This window comes from Pan paniscus, chromosome 21 (assembly GCF_029289425.2).
Source record: "Pan paniscus chromosome 21, NHGRI_mPanPan1-v2.0_pri, whole genome shotgun sequence".
Lineage (NCBI taxonomy): Eukaryota > Metazoa > Chordata > Mammalia > Primates > Hominidae > Pan > Pan paniscus.
This window is the reverse complement of record NC_073270.2, coordinates 22,445,806-22,467,958: the sequence shown is the minus strand read 5'-3', so window position 1 is coordinate 22,467,958 and position 22,153 is coordinate 22,445,806. Positions and strand designations below refer to the sequence as shown.

Sequence of the window (22,153 nt, the reverse complement as noted above, 5' to 3'; positions counted from 1 at the left end):
CAATTCTTGTGAACCCTTATAATATCCCACTGAAGGTAGACTTTATAACTGACTGCAGCTCAACCCTGCTCTCAATATAGACAAGACTCACCCACGTAGCAGAACTTTCTTCAAACAGAAATATGAGGCAGACAATATTAATGGGTCCAAGCAACAACACATGGAATGGACAGGCAGTGGGCAAGGGGGTCACCTGCACCTGCCGTCAGCCCCTCACCTGTATCCCAGCTGACCAGGCACCTAGGAACATAGCAGCTCATGTTTATTATGCCTGTTTCATTTGGCTTGCACAATGGTTAGGGATTTTTGAATTTTTAGTTAGCTGCTTATATTTTTAAATCCTGACATTTCTGATTTAAAAAAAAACCTGGATTTCCAGCTTTCTCATGAAATATCAGGAACTCTGACAAAATGGAGTCCCAGAGGTAGCACTAAGGGAAGACATAGGAAGCCCTAGACAGCCCAGTGCCCTTCAGCACCCCAAATTCACCCTCCAAATAAACAGAAAATCTCAGTCTGCAACCCCCTCTTCCAGAGACATCCCTGGCCACACTCACACAGATGCCACTATGGGCCCCACCCAAGAAAAATTGATGAGGCCCCAACCCCTACCAAGCTTGCAGGAGGAAAGGAGCTGCAGCCTCCTTTGGACAAGGCCAGTGACCTCTGTTCCACCTGAGTCACCACCAGACCCTGGCACTGCCCACCTGACCCCTGGGAGGAATCACTTTTGAGACCTGGACCACGATGAATGAACAAACTGGAAAAGGACATTGTTTTTAAATGGCAATTAACTCAAGATGCAAACAACCCTTATTATTTGTGGACTCCATATTTGCAAATTCAGCTAGTCGATAAAATTTATTTGTTATCCCAAAATCAATATTCCCAGCAATTTCCTGGTCATTCAAAGACACTGGCAGAGTGGAGAGAAATTTGAGTCATCCAGTGCTAAGGAAGAACAAGATGACATCCTACCTTCTGGTTCCAGTTCTCATACTGCAAACAAGCATCCTTTTTGTGGTCTATTTAGTGCCGTGATTTTCACATTTTTGTGGGGTTTCTTTGGTGATTTCACATTTATAATGGCCCTAGGCATCGTGCTGCAGTGCTGGCTAGAGTTCCCAGGCACGAGAGGCTGTGAGGTGCCTTACAGAGGAAATCCATGTGCTAGAAAAGCTTCCTTCAGGCCTGAGTCACACCGTTGCTGGTCCTGAGTTCAGTGCTAATGGATTCACACTATACCTCAAACAAGGCATCTGTCAACAGAAACATACATAGAATGATGTTATGTACCGATCAGCTGACAAAACATGACCAGAGGCCAGCAGGAATCTAACCCTATGCTTCTCCTAGGAGCAACGATTCAGCGTCTACTAGTTCAGTGTTCGTGGCAGCTTTATAGAACACAACTATCATGAGTGATGAGGCTTTAAGTCATTGCTGCCACAGGGGGCCACCAAGAAAGGGTTTACAACAGAAGTGATTTCTCTATGTGGTTTCAGGGGTGCCAAGTTGCAGGGAGGATTCAATGAAAGGGTTAAGAGGAATGAACTGTTTCTTTTGACTCTGGGTACAGAAAGGAGCAGAAGTACCCCCTGGTCCCAGCCTTGGGGTCAACTTTGAGGCTGCCCTGCCCTTTGACTAGGGCCTCCTTTTCCCCTTCCTACCTATGCCAAGCCCTGTTTTGCTGTGTCTGGAACCCAGTGCAGAGCCCACCTCCCCGTGACTGGTGTTCCCTCCTTCCATGGATGGAGTCTGAAGAACCAGGTCTTTGCACCTACAGGAAGCCCCCAGATCAGAGCTGCCAGGGAAGTTCTGTGTCTGCAGAAGGGAGAGGTGCAGGAGTGAATAGATTGTTTTGTATGTCTTCAGGCTTTTTCAGCTTTCTCTTTTTAAAAGACACTAACTCTGCATATAAAATGCATTATCTCTGTATACCTGCTAGCAAACAGCCTTCCTTAAACAAATCAACCTATCCAGGGCTAGAGTATACAGCTGCCCAGCCTGGGAACTGCACAATCCCAGGGAGGAAGAATGCCTTTCACATCAGAGTTTATATGCAGCACAGAGTCCTGACAGAGTGGGATATACTGTGAAGCTACATCTTCCATTGCATAATGTTCTTCTTTGGGAACGTGAATCTAAGTATCTGCCTTCCTCACCCAAGTCAGTGGGAAGTGGTTTCATTGGCCACCAGATTTCACAGATAATAAAATGGGAGTGTTTTCCCTTTCCTCCAGAAAGACTTTTTATCACCAAGTCATCACCTTACTCCAACGTTTCTGGAACTCACTACTATTTTTGTTGGTTTCCAAGCAGCAGCTAGAGACCTCCCTGGACCAACCAGCAGCTGGATGCAAACCCAACTCAGGTTAGAGCTTAACTCCAGCAAGCACAGCGCTGCCTCCTACAAGCCCCCACATAGCATTTGCCTCCAAAACTAGTTAGGCAGGATCCCATAGGCCTCCCTGTAACAATATCTCCATAGGAAGGAAGGAAGGAAGGAAGGAAGGAAGGAAGGAAGGAAGGAAGGAAGGAAGGAAGGAAGGAAGGAAGGAAGGAAGGAAGGAATCTGCCCCAAAGCTGTTCTTGACCTTTTTTTGAGTGACTTCACATTATTTTAAGCTTTATGCAGAAAGTGCAATTGTATTAATATTTGTATCTTGCTATTTCATATTCACTGCAATTCAATGTGTAAAAGCTGCCACAGTGACACTAAGTGGTAAAGAGTTAGTGGTCTTCCCATCCACTAAGTGCGTGGAACCAGAACAGAACAGGGGCCTGAGCCCCACCGCCCGAGGCCAAGTTTCCATCCTCCTATGTACTTCTCTTCTCCTGTTTTTCTCATCATTAAAAGAGAGAATGACCATGCCTATTTCAGAGGAAGGTTATAGAGATTAAGTGACATTATTCAACCTGTCTCAAGGGGCCACTGGGGAAAGTTTTCTATCTATAATAATTGTGTTTCAGTAACCTCACAAGCTAAGAAAACCATCAATGTGGACAGATGAATCCTGAATTCATAAACAGCACCTTCCAGGTAGCAGGAAGGCAGGTGAAAGCTAGCTTCCCTCCAGGAACTCTTTGCTCATCCCACCTCTTTAATTAAATTCTTGGGCCAAGTGTAGTGGCTCAGGCCTATAACCCTAACACTTTGGGATACCAAGGCAGGAGGATCTCCTGAGGCTAAGAGTTTGGGACCAGCCTGGGCAACATAGTGAAGCCCCTGTCTTTACAAAATATTTTTTAAATTAACTAGGCAACTTAGGAGGCTGAGGCAGGAGGATTGCTTGAGCCCAGGCATTCGAGGCTGCAGTAAGCTATGATGGCACCACTGCACTCCAGCCTGGAAAACGCCTGAGCTATCTAGGTTATTAACCACCAACCAAAGACTGAAATCCAATAGGTCTTTAGTTCTCTTTCTTTATTTCCCTCCAAAATGTGATGCAGCTTTTTCCCTGGGGTGCTGGAAGAAGCTAGGGCAGACAGATAACAGCAGTTGAAGGTGGAGATGCTGAAAAGCATGCTTGGCGTGGATGGAAATTTGGCCTCAGGCAGTGGGAATCAGGCCCCTGTTCTGTTCTGGTTCCATGCACTTAGTGGATGGGAAGACCATTAACTCTTTACCACTTAGTGTCCCTGTGGTAACTTTTACATATTAAATTGCAGTGAATATGAAATAGCAAGATACAAATATTGATAAGATTGTACTTTCTTCATAAAACTTAAAATAACATTAAATCACTCCCAAAATTGTCAAGAACAGCTTTGGGCAGATTGCATTTTCTCTTTCTTCCCTTTCTTCTGTTAATTTTGCATGTTAATTTTCTTCTTAACTGTTTAACATGTGCTGCTATTTGATGATACAATTTTCAAGAGCAATGAGAGGCTGGGAAATGTTTCCTGGTGTGGCCACCACCTAGGAAGACAGTTGGTGCCACAAGAGCGTGTGTAGGGGAAGTTCATGGGCCCGAGGGTTGACCTGCTGGAGCGGGCAGCCGTGCACCCATGCAGGACTCAAGGAGGGCATCACACATGGAGGGGGCAACACAGGCCACGATGTAAAGCTGGAAAAGTGCAGGGCATGTCCGGGGGCGTCCAGCTCAAGTGGCTGTTTGAGAATTGCTTGTGCTATCGGACGGAGAGGTCACGCACATGGGACGCGAGAGGATCGTGGGTCACAGTCTGGGAGCCAGAGCACCAGAGCCCAAGGAGGGAGGAGCACAACACCCAGGCCCCTTACCACGCTCATTCCAGCAAGGTAAAGTCCCTCTGGAATGGCTCATGCACCCGGCTTGTGGACAGGAGTGGGATGGCGTGGCTGAGACGGAGATAGGAGGGAAGCAAGGGGAATGGGAAGACGGCTGCCTTGGAGGCCACTCCCAAAGGAAGGAGAGCAGGATGAGAAAACCCCAAATCCACGTAATGCCCTAAAGTGCACTGGGGTCAGCTAAGGCGATGCAGATTGAGGAAGAGGCTCCGAGTCAGTAAGACCAGCACCTAAAATTCCTCTAAAGAAAGGCACTAAAACTCCAGGGCCCCTCATCAGTGTTTGAAAAGATATTTGGCTGCGCTTATACTTTAACATGTCCCATAACGTGCCCTGAGATACCATTTTTCACTTATCCAGTTGGCAAATAACATAACGCTCAGTGACTCAGGTGCTGGTAGAGGTGAAGCGGATCACACAAGGGTACAAACTGGCAAGGCTTCCACAGACGGCAACTTGCAGTTCTTTTTTAAAAAACCCTCTGAGACAGGAATTCCACTACCAGGACTGTATCCTACATGTGTCCCCACACATGCACATAATGACAGTTGTACAAGGCTACTCATTGTGGCACTGTTGTCATAGCAAAGATTGGAACCAACCAAGATGTCCTTCAGGTGGGGACTGCCTAAATAAATAACACCTCATCCACATAATGGAATGCCAGGCAAAGGGAATGAAGAAATCTGTTTCTTCCTAATGACATAATCTCCCATTATTTAATGAGGAAAAGGGGCAGGCTGTGTATGTCAGGTACAATTATTGGTGGTTTTTGAAGGGAAAATGAGAAAGAGAAAGAAACTTTTTTTTTCTTTTTGCTTATGCATGAACTATCTGTGGAAGGATACAGAAGACGCTGATTACTTTAGTTGGCTCTGCTGGGGAGAACGGAGCGGCTGGAAGACAGAAGAATAAGGAAGATGAGATCTAACACCTTTCTGTTGTTGTCGAATTTTGAACCAGATAGAAGTTTTATCTATTTTCTAAATAAATACAAAAACAAAAACCCCAGGCCCTGAATACAGCTTTAGGTGAAAACGGTGTTCCCAATTCCCACCCCTCACCCATACCCAGCCTCCTATCTCCCTCTCAGCCACGCCATCCCACACTTCCCACTCCTCATCCATATCCAGCCTCCTATCTCCCTCTCAGCCATGCCATCCCACTCCTGTCCAGCCTTTTCCTTCCATTCCAATTTTATAAAACTTCCCTTCACCTCACTCCTTTGGCGGGATGATTTTTAACACTTCACAGTTTTACAAGCTTTTGCATTTCAGATTTGAGTCTCTGACTTAAATGAAAAGCTGGAAGTGTTTCTTATAGAAAAACTCACATATATGTACAAAGTATTCTTGCAATGGAAGAAAAATGAAAGCCATCTAAATGTCCATCTGTAGGGGAGAAAAATCAAACAAATCAGATTATTTCCACACTGCACAACAGCATGCAGCAGTAAAACAGTCAGATCACTTTGTGTTTAAAAACCTCAGGCCGGGTGTGTGGCTCACACCTGTAATTCAAGCACTTTGGGAGGCCAAGACAGGAGGATTGCTTGAACCCAGTAGTTCAAGACTAGCCTGAGCATCGCAGGGAGATCCTGTCTCTACAAAAAATTAGCCAGGCATGGCAACTTGCACCTGTAGTCCTAGCTACTTCGGAGGCTCAGGTGGGGGGATCCCTTGAGCCCAGGAGTTCGGGGCTGCAGTGAACTGTGCCATTGCACTCCAGCCTGGGTAACAGAGCAAGACCCTGTCGCAAAAATAAATAAATAAAAATAAAAATAAACCTTATACAATATATTTTCAGACTTTATATAGTACATAAAAATATATTATCAATATAAGCATAAACTTTATATAAACATATTGTATAAAGCATATAATTAAATGTATTATATTTTTATATATTTATATAAAGTTTTAAAATATTTTTACATTTGTAAATATAAAATATATACACATATATGCCATACAAAATATATTTTATGCTTATGTATAAGTCATACACTTCATATGTGCACATGTAATGTATATTTCTACATGTCTACATCTCTGTGTAACATATAGAAACGAATATATAATATACATATATATCATTTGTAAATGCATAGGAAAGGAATGTAAATGTTCTCTAGGGGTGTAGTAAGATCGGGATGATAAAAGGAAATGCAGGAAAGCTTGAGATTGTTACTGTATGAACCTGCATGGGCTTGTGTGATGTTTTTAAACAATAAAAATTATTAACCATCTTTTGGTGCCTGGCATGACAAGTATCTGCCACTAGAGGGCACTGGAGATCGCTAAATATTTCCCAGGATTATCTTTGAGGGAGGGGGCGCGGGTGCAGGGGATTTGAAGGAAGCCCCTTTACCTCTTTATAAGGGTCCCTTTTTCACGCTGGGGGACTGGGCCCTGAACCTGAACTTTCAGTGAGGGTAAAGCTTGGCTGGAAGCCCGCAGCCCTTCTCTCTCCACTCCCTCGAATGGGCCCCTGCAGCCATTTCGGGTGGGAGTCCTTTATCCAGCCCACCCCATTTTGCCCACCAGTTTCGCCCACCAGCCCTGGTCTGCGGGACGCTGCTCCGGTGTGGAAGGTGGAACTGGCATCGAGTGCATTTCAGTGAGCTCACCTTCACTCCTTATTCCACATGGGTGTTCAACGGGGAGCCCTGAGACATTGGAGGGGGCCGTTTGTGATTGCTCAATTATAGTGGAGACATCTTCGCATTTGGGGGAGGAAGAGGGAAGCTAGAATTTCTGAAATGCTCAAAATTCAGCCTGAAATGCATGTCGGTGAACAACCCGTTGCTAATTACCTACCCTGGACCCTAACTCTCTGACACGTAATCATAGAGCATTATCGCCTGGTTTAGTATGAGCGGAATATGCAGGAACCCAGAGTCAGTCAACGTGTGTTGCTGTGCCCAGCAATTTACTGAGCGTTTTTCACCAGTGTGGAAAACCACGGCACCATGACGCCAAGCCGGTAGTGTCTGAGTCACTGGTCCTGTGCTCCAGGCTTGGCCTGGCTCTGGGGTTGTCGGGATCACATCCTTACAAGACAAACACCTGGATACTTTATTACGTCTTCTAGAGAGCTTGTGCCCAAGCATTTACCTATCGAATATATGTGTGTGTGTGTGTGTGTGTGTTTACCAAAAGTTACCTTTTTCAACTTCTCTTTTGTTTCTCCTTTATATTACAGAAAGAACTTTTTGTAATGATGCATGTAAGTAGATTATACAATCTGTGAATTTCATTTCAAGATAGGACAGGAAGCGTTACAAAATATTCGGGGTCTCCAAAGTGATTCTGCCACCTCATGATGACTAAGACCTTTGGTTGCCGTTGCCTCAAATAATTTCCTCCTAGAGCAGCAGTTCTTCACCTCGGCTACACATTGAACTATGTGGGAAGCTATTAAAAATACAGATGCCTGAACCCCACAGCCTTCATTATCTTGTGAGCATCTGGGCCAAGTTCAGTGCTGGTGCTCTTGTTCAGATGGGTGTAGCTGGTGGTGCAGAGATCCATGAGCTTGCTTTTATGGGACTTTCTGCTGTTGTTGATCTGGGATGCAGTCAGGATACTAGGGCTTTTTTAAAGCTCCCCAGTTGACTCTAATGCAACCAAATTTGAGAACCATTCTCTGCTTAATACCTTCAAAAATGGAAAACTAACAACCTCTCACTCAGTGCCACCCCAGGTATGACGTGCAGAACAGCAGCATCAGCATACCTGGGAGCTTGTTAGAAATTCAGAGTTTAGGATCTATCTCAGACCAGCTAAATCCAGATCTTGGGAAGTGGGGCCCAGGTACTTGTATTCCACTCCACGCCTCCACAACATTGGCTTACTTTTAATTTAGCTTTAAATTACAATTTTAAAATGGAATTAACCAGAAGGCAAGGGTATACGGGAAATTTTTTTTAACACTTCTCATGTAAACTCAAGTCTTTTATTCCTTTTTCAGGGGTAAAACAGGCTTTTCCATTTACAAGGTTATTCATGAGTTGCAAAAATTCCCTCCCTTCCTCCATGCTTTTGTAATTCCTACATTCCGCCATTTAGTCTTGGTGGCCACAATCAAACAGAAATCATGAGGGCCCTTTCCTCTTGCATCTGTAGTGGCAACCTTTGCAGCAGACAGTAACTGCTCCAGATCTGTCAAATAAACGCAAGTATCTGTATTTCTAAATCACCTCTCAGTAATATTTTGCATACTGGAGTTTTCACTTTGGCATGCCCTAATCCTTACACAAGCACGAATTCCTCTAAATCCCAGCCTGAATTTGTTTAACTTACCAGAGAAGGCTTGCCCATTGAAGATTGGTTCTTCAGCCACTGCTTTTCATTCTCATACCAAACAAGTGCATTTTTAAGAACTCGCGAGAGTCTTGCTACTCTTCAACAGAGAAAGTCATCTCCAAATTAATCCACAGTCAGGAGCACCTCGTGCTGCTTTTATATATCATTAAAGTCCTGTAAAAGCAAGCTCACGGATCTCTGCACCACCAGCTAAATCTGTCTGAACGAGAGCACCAGCCCTGAACTTGGCCCAGATGCTCACAAGATGATGAAGGGCACCCCTCCTCCAGCCTGTTCTTGTCCTCTCTCCCAGGGAGGCTTAGTCCTTTGGCACAAAAGCAGTGGTGGCCATTCATTCCTTGCCCTAGTGAAGCCAACTTCCTCCACATTCATTCTGCCCATCAGCATCTGATGCCCCCACAATGGCAAACACTGCAGGGGACCAAAGTCTGACTCCACAAGGAGGCAGAATGCCAGGTCTTCTGCAGTGATGTCCTCGAATGGCCATCTCTCACTGCCCGGGATTAGCCTACATTGAGATCAATGATTAGCAGGTAACTTGTGAAGCCCACTCCTAAAAGTCCCATTGCTCCATCTTAGCTCATTTGGGAAAACAGTTTTTCCAACACTTCTTACATAAATTCAAATGTTAGATTCTTTTTTTGGATTTCACAAATAGGACTAATAATTGATCCACTCATGTAAATATGAATACAGTGAATTGCATATAGTAGGCACTGGATTATTTGTTAAAGTGTTGAATTAGGCCAGACACAGTGGCTCGCACCTGTAATCCCAGCACTTTGGGAGGCCAAGGAGGGCAGATCACTTGAGGTCAGGAGTTCAAAACCAGCTTGGCCAACATGGCGAAACACTGTCTCTACTAAAAATACAAAAAAAAAAAAAAATTGCTAGGCATGGTGGTGGCACACATCTGTAATTCCAGCTACTAGGGAGACTGAGGCATGAGAATCTTTTGAACCCAGGAGGCAGAGGTTGCAGTGAGCTGAGATCACACCACTGCACTCCAGCCTGGGTGACAGACTCAGACTCTATCTCAAAAAAGAAAAAATGTTGAATTAATACATGTATGTGAATACACTATATGTATGTGTACATGTGCATCTACCTATAGCTGTATCTCCATCTGTATGTTCATTGATCTATGTGTCTGTATATCTACAGATAGACTGCCCCACCTGACCCAACAACCAGTCCAATAAATGAGCCCTTATTCTGCGCTGCCAACCAGACATCTCAGCATTCCTAACATGTTTCACTGAGTCCTCACACAAAGCCAAGAAATAGGTATTATTCCTGAGGTCTCATAAAACCATCTGAGAAATGTGTAGCAGAGAATCAAAGCCATGTATGGCAAAAAATAAAAAATTTTTTAAAAAGGCACTGGTGCAAAGATTTCCAGAAGTACTGGAGGAGCCATGGGCCACCTGAGAACTATTGACTTCACAAGGTCAGATGCAAGGGAGAGAAATTACCTGGTGTAGGGGAGGATTAGACCTTGGTCACCTGGATTCAGTTTCCAGTTTGCCAGGGCCTCGGCAAATTCTTCCTTTTGTGCACCTGTTTCCTGGTAAACTTCCTGCAGAAGCAGAGAAGCTGGTGGGGCTTGGAGGAAACTGAAAAACAGGGACAATGAAAACAGTCCTTTGTATGACACATTTGGCCCTTGTCAAGAAATACAAACGGGGAACCTAGCTTAGGAAAAGCAAGACGTCTTCATTCATTTCCTCAAGGAAGTGGCCCTTGCCTATGACTGCTACGAGTTCAGTTTCCAAAAAGCTCAATATTAAGCTCTGATTGCTCCCTAGCAGAAATGGCTGCTTTCATTTATTCTTGCCCATCTGGCACAAAAGCAATATGCAGAGCTCAAAAGAGGTACGCAGAGGTGGCCCGGTAAACACTGGCCTCCATTTCATTTCAGTGGGGGTGGGTAATGGTTCTGCGGGAACAAACGCTGAATCCTTGCTCCGGGTGCATGAAAGGCCGCATCCAATTTTGCCTCCCGTTGCTTTCCCAGTATCCAGCATGCCTGGCCCCACAATAGATGCTCAATAAACACTTGAGTGAATAAATTATTAACATATAATCATGAATGTTGTTACCAAATATTAAACACCTTTTATAGACCAAGCTCAGGGCGAATTGATTTACATATCATTGTTTCATTTACTCCTCCTGACATCTGAAGGAGGTAGAGGGACCATGGTAGATAAGGACGTTGAGAGGTCAGAGGAGTAAAGAGATTGGCACAGGATTGCACAGCCTGTCCTCAGCGCCAAAATTCATACAGAGACAGTCTGACTCCAAAGCCTGTTTTGAGGAAGGTTTTGTCATGTAATTTTGTAATGTATTATGTAGTTTTTATAAAATTGTAATTTATGTGATTTTTATCTATTCGTCATTTTAAATTTTTTAATTATGTGGTTGTAATTTTACATGATTATAACTTATTACAATTGAAATTTTATGTAATTGTGTAAATTTTAATGTAATTTGGAAGATGGCCCTTTTTAGGTAATGAAGTTGCATATGTATAAATTTCACAAAATATTTAAGTGAGAAATAACTCCAATCTTTTAGACTGTCTTTCAGAAAATGGAAGAAAGTATATTCTTCAACTCATTTTTGAGACTAGTATAGACTTGAAACCTTAATTCGTAGTGGAAGGGAGATGACAGATGAATATCATGTATGACCGTAGATGCAAAAATTCTAAACAACAGAAAAAGTCAGTCTGAATCCAGGGATATGAAATAGAAGGATACTTCATTACTAAATTTAGTTTATCTCAAAGACACAAAGCTGACTTAATGTTAAAAAAATCAATCAATATAATTTATCACACTGAGAATATAAAGCAAAAACGTGATTGTTTCACAGATCCAAAAATCAAGTATAAGGTGTAACATTCATTTATTATTTAAAATAAATACTATCAACAAACTAGAAAAAGAAGGGGACTTATTAATGTGATATTGTTTACCTACAATAAATCTTCAGCAAACATCTAACTTAATAATGAAATATTAGATACTTTCCTCTGGAAATCATGATGAGGACAAAGATGCCCATAATAACCACTTCCCTTCAACATTTAGAGTAGAGGTTTCAGCCAATAGAGTAAGACAAGAAAAATATACTAAAATGCACAAAGATTTAAAAAGGAAAGAGCAAAAGTATTGTTATTTTGAAGATAATGATTGAATACATAGAAAACTGACAGAATAAGATATTAGAAACTGTGAGTTTCACAAGGCTACTCATTACACAACAATTGACTACATTTCTCTGTGTTAGTAACAAATGGCTAGAATATTAATTTAAAAGAAAAATATATCATTTACATTCATGTTGAAAGGAATATCAAGTACCTAGGAATAAATCTAACAAAACATTTCGAGACCTCTATGCAGAAAACTGTAAATTTTTATTAAGGAAGACCTAAATAAATGAGAAGCAACACCATATTCATGCACTGAAGGGCTCAATGTCATAAAAATACCAATCCTACATGAACTTGGTGTATAGATTTACTGTAGTCCCAACTGAAATCCCAACAAGCAGATTCTAAAATGTATATGGAAATGAAAAGACCAAAAGTAGTTAAGCTATTCCTGAAGAACAAAGAAGAGAGTGGATTTGCTCTGCCCAGTATCAACTTAAAATAACACTACATTAATTAAAGCAGCCTAGTGTTTGTTCAAGGACAGATAATAGATTAATGGAATAGGATAGAGTGTTCTTAAAGAGATCCAGATATATATGGACACTTGATTTATGGCAAAGATAAAATTGAAGGAGGATAGAGAAAAAAATATTTTAAAAATGTATGTGGCTGGGACAATTGAGTATCCACAAGGAAAACATGAAATGAGGCCCCTACCTCAAACCATATACAAAATTCAATTCCAGGTGCAGTATATGTGAAAACCAAGTTGAAAAGACCAAGAAAAAAAAGCTTTTAGAAGGTTAAAGAAAACTGATAAATTCGAGTACATTAAATATAAGAATTTTGTTAATCAAAAGACAACATTAAGAGAGCGAGAAGGCAAGCCACAGAGTGGGAGAAAATATTAGGGGCACATAAAACTGACAGAGAGCTCAAACTACATAAAGAATGTCTATAAATCAGAAAGGAATAAACAAAACATAGAAAAATGGGCCCCCAAAACCCTGATATGCGTTTCAAAAAAGGGAATCCAAATAGCCAACAGACATATGAAGGATGCCCAACCCTGTTAGTAACCAAGGAAAGGTAACTAACATAGTGTTCCTATTAGCCCAGATCTGGAACAACTCCAATGTTCATGAACTGTAGAATGGATAAATAAATGGAGGCATAGTCATACAATACAATACCATACAAACAATAAAAATAAATAAACTTCCCAGGCACGGTGGCTCATGCCTGAGTAGCTGGGATTACAGGTGTGCACCACCACGCCTGGCTAATTTTGTATTTTTAGTAGAGAAGGGATTTCACCATGTTGGTCAGGCTGGTCTTGAACTCCTGACTTCAAGTGATCCACCCACCTCAGCCTCCCAAAGTGCTGGGATGACAGGCATGAGCCACTGTGCCTGGCCTATTTCCACCTTCTTAATGTAAGGATTTTTGAGATTCATGAGCAGCCCTCATCAAATACCTGTGGATTCTTTTAGCAGTGGGATTTATGTGTTGTAGAAAAAAACAGTAATAGCTAATATCAAGCCCTCTTCTAAGTGCTTTAATTGTTTTAATTCATTTAATCCTCATAACCACCTTGCGAGTCAGTGATCTACCAAGGGCAAGTCACTGGGGCATTGTCTGTAGAAAAGTTAACAATAATACTAATCCTGATAAAACTTTTCTGCTTTTTATTATCATGGTCCAGCAATTCTTAAAGAGATCAGGAATAAAATCCTCCTCTCTAAAAAAAAATATTTTGTTGATCAAAGGTCTAAATAATTCATGATGATTACTGATAAGTTATAATCTTATATAAATAAATGTAAGTTTCAAAATAGCATCTTTTTATTACAGATCCTTTAATAAACATTGCATCCTATTCAGAAGTTAATTCAGAGAATTCTCAGTTCTACAGCCGGCACCTGACTCATGTGGACTCAGGCTGTTTCAAAAGTGGGTTTCTATGGCTGTGTTGTCTGAGCTGCCTTTCCTTCAGGTGCAATCACAAGACAAGCCCTGGGATGCTGCAGATTCACCATGAATGGCGGATTCCAAATAAAAAATGATAGCAGGATGCCTAGAGAGGTGAAGATGCAAACTTTGAGTTATTTCAGTTCTGTCTCCATGGGACCACGTGGAGTTTTTGTGTTTAAAATTCCAAATGACAAAACAGAATGCAAACTATGAGATGACTAATTTAATATGAAACGGGCAAAATTGAGTTTGGATCTGAAAAAATGGTACCGCATTTGAATAGTATCTTTAAAATTAAAATGTAAACCAGACGTTCCCCTTCCCCCTCGTAGCGCTCTGGCTCTGCAGGAGCCTCTGCACAGAGCAGAGAGCCTGGACATTGCACTCCTGATGCCCCTGGACGCACACCCGCGGGCACTGTCCCAGACCCCATGGGGCACAGGCAGTACTTGCCTACCGGGCAGTGTTTTGTGCCAGTGAACTCAAGGGGAAGTAACTTAAATAAACACTGACCATGGCTAAAATGTCTCGGTGTGAGAACAGGAGGTCAGAGTCCAACAGGGCACATGGTGAAGTGCAGTCGGCCGGAAACCTGGGGCAGAGCCTGGGTCTATTTTCTGGCGCTCAGCCCTGGAAAGACTCCATTAGACCAGAGTCCCTGAGGGACAAGCACCCTGTCCTTCTTACACATTATCCCCTGCCATTCGCACAGGTGCTTCCCCCCCAGATCATCTCATTCCACAGGTTCCCCTCTATTGACCCCGCCACCGCCCACCCATCCAGCTCCCCAAGCTTGAAATGCTGGTCTTCAGCATCTCCACACTAAAACAGTCGCTCTCTCCTCAAAGTCGCTTGAGTCTCTTATTTCCTTCCTTTTTTTTCCCAGTGGGAATACCCAGGAAAGGCCTCCACTGCCTGCCATCTGGGCTCTCCAGCCCCTTTCTTGGGTTCCTAATGTTATCTCTGCCCTGAGCCTCTCCTGCATTTCACACTTCGTTTAGTCACACGTCTGCTTCAGGGGCTGACTTCCTGCCTGAATTAAGCCAACTCCAAAACTCTTTTTTCTGGATTCAGTCAACTCCTGCATACTCTCTCCATCCCGTACCCTCAGTCCTAGCCAGCTCGCCAATGTCATTTCTTCCTCTTTTCCACCTGAGATCCTTCCTCCACATAGACTTTCACAATTCTCCACAAAACTGAGCCCATCAAAAGCAACAGATATTCTGGTGGGTCGGGCACGGTGGCTCATGCCTGTAATCCTGGCACTTTGTGAGGCTGAGGCAGGTGGATCACTTGATATCAGGAGTTCGAGACCAGCCTGGCCAACATGGTGAAACCCCATCTTTACTAAAAATACAAAAATTAGCTGGGCATGTTGGCGTGCACCTGTAGTCCCAGCTATTCAGGAGGCTGAGGCAGGAGGATTGCTTGAACCCAGGAGGCTGAGGTTGCAGTGAGCTGAGATCGTGCCACTGTACTCCAGCCTGGGCAACAGAGTGAAACCCCGTCTCCAGAAAAAAAGAAAAGAAAAAAAAAGCAACAGACATTCTGTAATCCTATTCTAACCATCCCACTGCCTGTTTGTATTTTTGGTTTTTGTGCTTGTCTTTAATGGCTGCCTTCACCCCACTCATCATCTCCACTGAAGCCACCACCTGTTTCTCTGTTTGGGGTTTAAAGGTGTCTGAGATCTTTCCCATCATGCAAATAAAGAGAGATTTCATGGCTTCTCCAAGCTATCACCGAACTTGGCTTTCAACTGCAAGTCTTCTGGATTCAAATCCAGTGTTCCTGCCCCTACACCAGGGATACTTAATAGCGTACAAGGTAACTTTAGCTGGTACTCAGAAGAAATTTTAATCAGTTCTATATTGATTTTAATGTGTATTAAAAAAAACTAAAAACCGTCACATCCTCAGCTCAAGTTGCCATCTCCCAAGTCTAGTAATAGCTCCTTTAATGCACCACCATTCTCAACAGAAAAACTGTCCACAGTCTTATTTACTGCCATTTCATAAGTGAGAAGTAGCAGAGAACAAGAGTCTGTTTAAGCTAGTGGTTCTGTCAACCTTGGCTGCCATGAGAATTATTTGGAGAAACATTTTTTTAAAACACCAGTGACTGGATCCCCGTCCCCTCCCTGCCGTGGTAAAATTGGTTGGGAGTAGAGTCTAGATGGTGTAATATACCCCAGGTGATTGAAATTGAAATCACGGTCGAGAGCCTCTGGTTTACATCAGTGACTGCACAGCTGGGCCTGAGAATTGCATTTCTTTTTCTTGTTCCTTTTTTTTTTTTTTCTTAGAGATAATGTCTCACTCTGTCTCCCAGGCTAGAGTGTAATGGCACAATCATGGCTCACTCCAGCCTCGAACACCTGGGCTCGAGCAATCCTCCTGCCTCAGCCTCCCAAGTAGCTGGGACCACAGATGCAGGCCACCACATCAGCTAATTTTAAAATTTTTTGTAGAGATGGGGTCTTGTTATGTTGCCCAGGCTGGTCTCAAACTTCTGGCCTCAAGCTATCTTCCTACCTTGGCCTCCCAAACTGTTGGGATTACAGGCGTGAGCCACCACACCCAGCCATGAATCACATTTCTAAAAGCTCCCGTGTGATGTTGATGCTTCCCATTCGATCCAGGGAACACACTTTGATCACCACTGATGCAGATGAATCTGGGAGGACCACTGTGGGTTTTTTCCTTCCCAGCATACTTTTGTTCTCTAGTAATAGCTCCTGACAACATGCTTTGGAGAGCCATGCCTCCTCAACTCTTAGGTGTAGGTGATACCTCACCACTTCAGGAGCAGAAACCAGACCCAAGTCTGGCCAATCCACAGAATCTGTGTCTGCTCCAGTGAGTAATGGGTTCAGTGATGGGTGCATAATATAGTCCAGTGAGAGTCAGTGCTGAGACTTTTGCTGAAACCCTTGAGAAAAGGTGCTAAGTTGGCAAGACATAGGCCTGGAGCTGCTGGTGACTATTTTACCTTTGCCTAAGAGGAATCTGCCTGAGGATGGAGCAGGCAGGTGAAAGCAAAAGAGACTGTGAGATGAAGTAGATGGCACCCTTTTATTCCCTGGATCCAGCCAAACCTGAATCCAGACATACATTTTTCAGTGGCATGAGCTAATAAGTTTCCTTTCTTGCTCAAGCCAGTTTGAGGTGGGTTTTTGTCAAGTGCAGTTCAGAAAGTGCTGATACATGAAACATCACAGTGCACCCGCCACCCCACAGAGGGGGATTCCAGCCTCTCTTCTGGAGGCTGCCTCCATCAGGCAACCATCTTCAAAAAGGCCCCAGGATGGAGCAACAGAACCCTTAGATGTCAGTCAGTGTCATCACCTCCCTGCTTATATGGGAAGACTGGGGGACAAAGAAGGGTAAGGAATTGCCCCAAGTTGTGCCTTCGACAGAGCCAGATAGGATATCAGCCCTTGGCTCTATCAGTAGGCACACCCACGCCAGGGGGCGGGTGACAGCCAGCAGGGAGCGCCACCCTGGTCTCCTTCACAAGGACACCCACTGTAGGGAGGGGATCTCACTACTTCATGAAAAGTGGCTTTATTATTGCCCACTTCTCAATGTCTCCGTGTTTCTAATTGCAATCTAAAAAACACACCCTTTTTTTTTTTTTGAGACAGGGTCTCACTCTGTCTCCCAGGCTGGAGTGCAGTGGCGCAATCTTAGCTCACTGCAAGCTCCGCCTCCCAGGTTCAAGCGATTCTCCTGCCTCAGCCTCCTGAGTAGCTGGGATTACAGGCTCCCACAACCATGCCTATCTAATTTTTGTATTTTTAGTAGAGACGGGGTTTTGTCATGTTAGCCAGACTGGTCTTGAACTCCTGACCTCAGGTGATCCATTTACCTCGGCCTCCCAAAGGCTGGAATTACAAACGTGAGCCACCACCCCCAGCCAACACACCCCTTTTAAAAAGCCATATCAAATCCATGATTCCTGGGATACTATTGCTTAGAAAAGTATTTGTCAAACTGTAGCCTTCTAATTAGCAACATCAGAATCACCTGAAAAATTGATAAAATGCAAATTCTCAGCCCCTCCCCAGACCTACTGCACCCTGAGGGGGAGATCCAGCCATACGTCATTGAACAAGACCTCCAGGTGATTCTGATACATGTTCAACTTTGAAAGCCACTGGCTACGGCTAAGTAAATTTTTTAAATTGGTTTAAAATCGATTTAATGAAAATTACAAAGTAAATGTAAATGATTTGTGAATATAGCAAAAATGTAGGAAGCTGTACAGAAGTGATCAAATATGAAGAAGTGCCATCCTATAACACTGAATCCTCTAGGAGTGCAACGGAAGGAAGGTCTATAACAGCCCAGGGAGATTAAACCCACCCGCAAACACTGAAAGAGTCCCCCTATGCTGGCAAGGGGGGCTTTATCACTTGTTTGTGTGTTGTTTTGCTGAGGGACAGAGAGTTTACCTGTTTGACTGTTTATCCCTCACTATTTGGAAAACTATAAAGTAGAAGAGTCCTCTCTTTTAAGATGATCTACCCAGATGACTTGGGGACTTTCCCTTTGTTATAGATAAACAGGTTTTGGCCCTAAGGCTTTGAACATTTCCCGGTGAATAACAGTCACTGCTGGTTATACAAACCCAGCTCACCTTGAGCACATGAGACCCAGTGAAACCATCCCGTCACATGGGAAGGGTGGGCCTGAAAGAGCCTTCACAATCACAGAGTATCCATAACGACCTTGAACGCAGATTCTTAAGAAGGACCAGGGATGCACGTGGTTTCCTTGATAATGAGAGCGTGGATTTCAGGCGGGGCCCTCGGAATGCTTGAACCCAGCCCCACCAGGGGCTGCAGTCCCTCGTGAATCTGACGCATCTGCTCAGAACAGCCTTGAACCACATCCATGAAAATCATTGTCGCCACCGTTGGACCCACCTCCCCACTGAATAGGAGAGCAGAGTGCTTTGTTGAGACCCCTTTCCTAAAGGGTTCGTCTATTTCTTTAACCATGTTTATGTGGGATTCTCTGACATTCAAAAGATAGCAGACTCGCATTTAATGTCTTTATAGCGCAGCACTGTGTGTACCCTCGACTCCAAATGCAAAATGTAACTCGTGAGCATAAAAGCTCTAAAGAAACCTTGGTCACTCATGAGGATGGCATAAAATCCAGAGGTGCTGTCTCAGGACGGGGTTCATCTGTCCCTGAGATGAAGACACAGTGGTGGTCTTAAATCAGAAGACAGCTCTGGGGATTAATTGGTGTGAGAATGATGAAAAACAGCATTTTGTTTCTTTGTAGTCTATTTCTTTTTGTTGTGTTTTTTTTTTTTTAAATTGGGATAAAATACATATAACATAAAAGCGATCATCTGAACCATTCTTAACCGTGCAGCCCAGGGCATTAACACACATGGTTGTGCAGTCATCACCACCATCCATCTCCACAACTCCTTTCATTTTGCAAAACTGAAACTCTATGAGTGAAACAACTCCCCGTTTCTCCCTCCCTCAGCCCTTGGCAACCACCGTTCTACCTTCCGTCTCTACGAATTTGACCCTAGTCTGTTTCTGAGTGAGACCTTTACCCGACTCGTTACTGGGTAAATCCTAATGAGAGTAAAATTGTCTCAGCCCCTCAGCGAGCAAGTTTCGGATTCAGGCATCTCTGGGATACCAGTATGACCATAAAGCAGAACTCACAGAATGTGGCCATAAGTGGGGGTTTTCTGCTCAGTATTTTGCTCTGGATTTGTTTATGTGAACATCCCTGGGGTAGCAGCAGGCACACTGGGTTTAGATTCAGAAGAATTGGGACTGAAAATCCAATGCTTCGTTATCTTGGAGAAGCCACCTGCTCTCTCTAAATCTCTTAAATTGGTTCTCATTTTAATTTTTCTTTTTTTTAATTTTTTTTTTTTTTTGAGACAGAGTCTTACTCTGTCACCCTGGCTGGAGTGCAGTGGTGGGATCTCAGCTCACTGCAACCTCCGCCTCCCAGGTTCAAGCGATTCTCCTGCCTCAGCCTCCTGAGTAGCTGGGACTACAGGCACGCCACCACACCCTACTAATTTTTGTACTTTCAGTAGAAATGGGGTTTCACCATGTTGGTCAGTCTTGGCTCAAACCCCTGGCCTCAAGCGATCTGCCCTCCTTGGCCTCCCAAAGCACTGGGATTACAGGTGTGAGCCATCGAGACTCGTCTGGTTTTTATTTTTAAAAATCAGAGGATTTTGTGTAAAAATCTCAATTTCCAGAATCTCTTGAAAAAAATTAAAAATCAAAACAAGCACCCATTTTTTTTAATGTCCAAAAACTTCAAATAGGCACTTTACCAAAGAAAGATATACAAGAAGCTAATATGCCCAAACAAAGATGCTCAACATCATTAGTCATCAGAGAAATGCAAATTAAAATCACGATGAGATACCACTTGGAATGACTTAATCAGTAAAGCTGACAATACCAAGTGCTGAAGAAGGCACAGAACAACTGGAACCTGCGTCCATAAGCAGCCTGGTAGCTTCTTATAAAGTTAAACATGCACTTACCGTATGTCCTCCCCTACCCTAGAGAAATGACAAATTATCTTCACACAAAAATACACACCTAAATGTCTATAGCAGGTTTATTCATAATTACCCCAAAATAACGCAAATCTTCTTCAACAGGTGAATGAAGAGAAGCACTGGTCCATTCATGTCCTGGAAAACCACTCAGTAATAAAAGAACACATGACTGGTATGACCAACATGAGTGAATCTCAAATGCCTCACGCAGTGGAAAAGAAGCTAGACTCCAAAGACTGTCCACTGTCTGATTCCATTTCCATGACTTACTGGAAAAGGCTAAACTTCAGGTCAATGGCCGCCAGGGGCTGGGGTGGGGAGGGTGTTGCTTAAAATGAGCATGAAGGAATTTTGTGGGGAGTGCCAGAACTGCTCTATATCTTGATTTTGGTGGTGGCTACACAACTATTGTATTTATTTGCTGAAAACTCACAGAACTGCACACTAAAAAGAGTGAATTGTCCTACCGATACATCATACCTCAGTAAACTTGACCACCGCACCCCACCCTAAAAAATATACCTAGCACCCCTGGGCCCACCTTCCTGCACAGCCACAATTGGCGGTTAGGCAATGGGCACTCACCTCCTGGCTTAGCTTGGGTTCCCTCCGATGCGGTTCCTGTGCTCAGGACAGGCAGCTCCCCTGTGAGGGGGTGGCAGGAAGCAAGAGTGACGAAGAAGAGTAGATGAGGGCGCATTGATGGTTTGCGTCATCTGAACAGCAGTCACCCTGAGGCACTTTGTAGAACCAGCCTCCACATCCTCCGGGTTCTTCATTCGCAGGTCAGGAGGCTACCACACTTACCCGGTCACGTTCCTCGTTGTTGGAGTCACTCTGCACGCCATGAGCAGCCCCCACCGCTGTGCTGGGTAACAAAAGCTCCTGCGACTTGGGAGAAAGCTCTGTTTAAGAATGTGGGGCCATGCAGCAAGCTCTGCAAGGTCGGAGCTGAGTATGGCAGGTGTGGCCAAGAGCAGCGGTGCCACTGGGGGATGACAGAGGCTGCAAAGCATGTCCCCCGCCCACCTCCATGAGGAGCCCCACCCTCAGCCCTGTGCCCGCTTGTGTCCTTGGGCCAGCCCAGGGAGGGGTATGAGCTCATCACTGCCGCTGGGTGTGATACAGCGACTGCTTATAAACAACAATCAGGGGGTGGATGAGGGGTGGAGAACACGAGGCTGAAAATGAGTAAACCTGGTTTCTATTTCTGGTTCTTCCAACAATCAGTTCTGAGACCTTGAGCAAATCATGCCCCTATAACGGGCCTCAGTTTTCTTCTGTGTAAAATGAAGAGAGATAGAATTAAGTAAGCTCTCCAGTCCCTCTGCCATCCCTTAAAAAGCTATCATTCCGTCACGCCTCCAAGGAGTGTCTCTCTCTGCAAAGTAGTCACTTTAGAAAGCCATGGTACATGGTACAGTTCACTGGAATTGTTCAAAACATGTCAAGGCTTAGAACACATGCTTTTGATTATCTCCAAAGGTGAGGAGCTCCCAAATCTGGGGACGGATTATATTTTGGAATTTCGATGTTTATGAACCATATGGGGATCAACCTGGAAAAAGCTTGATCCAAAACCAGGTATAAAGCAGTGCTTCCAAAACGTGGTCTGAGGACAGCCTGTGTCAGGGGCACTCGGGTGCTTGTTACAAAGCAAATGTGCAACAGACCCAGACTGAGGGACCTTCTACAAAATAACTGACCAGTACTCTTCAAGATTGCCAAGGTCATGAAAGGCTAAGAAAGACGGAGGAACCATCACAGATGGGAGGACACTACAGAGACATGACTGTGAATGCAATGTGGGGTCCTGGCTTCCACCTGAGAACAGGAAAAGGACATAGC

General features: G+C 43.8%; 1 long non-coding RNA gene across 3 annotated transcripts in view; it reads right to left on the bottom strand.

Moving 5' to 3' along the window:
* LOC106634162 (uncharacterized) overlaps positions 1-8,800 on the bottom strand; it is a 47,762-nt gene extending 38,962 nt beyond the window's left edge. For all 3 annotated transcript variants that reach the window (XR_001337530.3, XR_004668136.2, XR_004668137.2), the window contains exons 1-2: positions 8,578-8,800; positions 979-1,259 (exon numbers count right to left, since the gene is read on the bottom strand). This is a non-coding gene — a long non-coding RNA (uncharacterized LOC106634162). The remainder of the gene's footprint in view (positions 1-978; positions 1,260-8,577) is intronic.
* Positions 8,801-22,153: the final 13,353 nt, after the last annotated feature.